We start from the raw sequence: 3,193 nt of genomic DNA, 5'->3' as shown, positions 1-3,193 counted from the left end.
ATGAGACTGTTACATAGAATTGAATGCAAGATTTTGCCAAGAGATCAAGCTGAAACTAGGTTATGTGAATATTTAGCATTTATTAAATTATTTAGTAATTATTTATTTATTGTAGAATTGTTCTACAAAGGAAATACTACAATAATTTCTTCATGCTAATATATACTTTTCAACTTTTCAATTAATAAATAATATTTTAATTCTCTAATTATGTTTGCAGGCATATATGTATATATGTGCAGTGAAAATCTACAAAATTTTCCATTCTTACTATATGTGTAGCATTTCATTTATATGAAATGTATTCACATAAATTTCATTTAATAAGGGAGTTTGTGAAAATATTTGTAACACATACAAGGTTCCATGGGCTACAGAAGTTGAATCTAAATGTTCTTTTTTGAGACAATGTGGTCCACACTGTACAAAAATGCAGCTAGAGAGGCAGTCAGTCACACATGAAATGCACGTTAGGGAGAAGTAATTTAATATGGTAACTCTTTAATAAGTTTCCAGCACAGAAAGTCGCTGCCCTTTGATTTTTCCATTAGAAATGTTGTTCTCACCTCAGTAGTCTCCTCAGGGCTCCTTTCACATCCTTGTTCCTCAAGGTGTATATGAGGAGGTTGAGAGTGGGAGTCACAACAGCATAAAAGAGTGTGAGTAACATGCCCTGGCTGTGGCCAAAGGATCTCAGTGGCTGGATGTATATGACTGAGCTGGTCCCAAAATAAAGGGACACCACTAGTAGATGAGAGCCACAGGTCCCTAGAGCCTTGCACAAAGCTTGGGATGACTTAATTTTTATCATAGCATGCAGGATGAATCCATAGGAAACAGACATCAATGCCATGGGAAGGAGGAGGAGAACTAATGTAGCCACAAAAAACTGGACTTGGTTTGCATGGATATCAACACATGCCAACTTGATCATGGCAGGCACTTCACACAAGAAGTGGTGAAGGTGATGGTGCCAACATCAAGGAAGCCGCAGGGTGATGGTGCTTTTGATGAGAGTGTTTCCCACTCCACTTAGCCAGGCTATTCGTGCCAGGGCCTTGCAGAATGATGGGTGCATAACAGTCATGTAGTTGAGAGGTCTGCAGACAGCCACATAGTGGTCAAATGCCATGATAGTAAGGAGAACACACTTAGTGGAACCTAAGGAGAGGGACACATAGAGTTGTAGGACACAGCCGGTGAATGTGATGGTTTTGGCTGGTCCCCTCAGATTCCACAACAGCTGGAGCACGATGCTGGTAGTGAAGGAAAGGTCAAGAAAGGAGAGATTAGTGAGGAAGAAGTACATAGGTGTGTGGTGTTTGGAATCCAGGCTGGAGACCACGATGATGGCTGTGTTACCCACAAGGGCTAGAAGATAGGATATCAAAACTACCACGAAAAGGATGATTTCCAACTGGGGTTGGTCTGAAAATCCAAGCAAATTAAAAGCTTTCTCATGGGTTTCAATGTTTTCTTCCATCAGTCTTCAAAGGTAAAAGAGAAAAATAGAAGTTCAATCCAAAGAAGTATCATTATTACTATTTACCTAAAATATTTGAAGTAAGGTTTTTAACCAGTGAAATTACACAAAGAAGAAAAGATATAATTATTAAAAGACATTTAGAAAGGTCTTTTAATGCAAAGGCATTTGTGTCATTTTTTGGTCACATTAACTATTTGAAACCTCCTCTTTTTTTTTTATGAACTATTTCCCCTAATTGTCAAAAGTTATTATTGACAATTTACTTAAGAAAAGCTTCCATATGGTTGCAGTGACAAAAATCTGACTAACATACCACTCAAACCTGATAACAACTTAGAGGACAAAAAGTTTATTTTGGGCTTATGGTTTCAGAAATTCAGTCCACAGTCAGCCAACTCCATGGTTCTAGGCTTGAGGTGAGGTGAAACATCATGGAAGAAGGGCATGGTGTAGGAAACTTGCTACTTCATGGTGTCTGGGATGCAGAGAGAGAGAGAGAGAGAGAGAGAGAGAGAGAGAGAGAGAGAGAGAGAGACAGAGAGAGAGAGAGAGAAGCCAGGGGGACAATATATAATCCTCAAGGGCACATCAACAGTGACCCACCTCCAGCCATACCCCTCATACCTACAGTTACCACCCAGTACAGTGGAAGTTTTCAGTGATTCATTCATAAAATAGATTAGGCTACATTTCTAATAATCTAATCATTTCACTTCTAAATGTTCCTGCATTACCACAGGAGCTTTTGGAAGACTCTTTATATCCAAACCTATTTTAGTGGGAGGGGAGTAACAGGTGCATGCTGAGACTAATTTTAAGCTATCATTGAGTGGATTGTTAGTAATCATTATTCATAGTAATAGAAATTGTAATACAGAAAAATAATGGATAACAGTGAAGAATTTGGTTGGGAAAATAACTGGAATGTATTTTGTGTCTTTTTTTTGTCTCACAGACAGGGTGAATGATGATGATGTTTCTTACATTTAATTATCTGATCTGAGTGATAAGGGGTTAGACTCAGGTGTCAACATAGAAGGAAACTAAATAAAGCTACTTTGTCTCTAATAACATACTTAGGAGTCCTTACAAAAAATCCTTTACCTCTTAAATGTGATAAAAAATAGGTCCTATATACATATGAAAAAACACAGGTACAAAATCTCAGATGTGCACTCATTTGTTGAGACAGATAACCATGAGATATTTTTGATAAAAATAAGGGGAAACTATAATCAATTCCTTTAAATACAAGGTGCTGGCATTTAAAGAAAATCATGAGAAAGCAAATCATATCTTGTTCAACTCACTTTACATTGCTCTGCTAAATAAATAAAAGGAGATTGAATCATAATGCAATCCTCCATGCCTCTTCACTTACTATTTTTTATGATGTTATCCTTTGTGCTCCCAAATTTTCTGCTCTCATGGTAGCATTTTCTTGAATCATTTACTTTTAGGAATAATTACGGATCAGTTTTTTGTTTTATTCAGATGTGTTTATATTCAAACAGTAAAATTGTGTCTGGAATGTCTTAATGCTTTAATTTCTGGACGTAAATGTTTAGATATGCATAGCTAATAAAGAATTCTACTCAGAAAGCCTGAATGATACGCTATATAGAATCTCACCATTCTGCATATTCCTAATGCTACTTAACATAAAATGATAATTTGTCTCATACTGATATGTTTTTAGTTTTAGTT

At 36.5% G+C, this 3,193-nt stretch overlaps 1 pseudogene; it reads right to left on the bottom strand.

The window, feature by feature from the left end:
• Positions 1–562: 562 nt before the first annotated feature.
• LOC143402119 (olfactory receptor 2G3-like) lies at positions 563–1,483 on the bottom strand (annotated as a pseudogene).
• Between the last annotated feature and the right edge of the window lie 1,710 nt (positions 1,484–3,193).

This window comes from Callospermophilus lateralis, chromosome 6 (genome assembly GCF_048772815.1).
Source record: "Callospermophilus lateralis isolate mCalLat2 chromosome 6, mCalLat2.hap1, whole genome shotgun sequence".
Lineage (NCBI taxonomy): Eukaryota > Metazoa > Chordata > Mammalia > Rodentia > Sciuridae > Callospermophilus > Callospermophilus lateralis.
The sequence above is the reverse complement of the archived record's forward strand: the minus strand, read 5'-3'. Positions and strand labels throughout refer to the sequence as shown.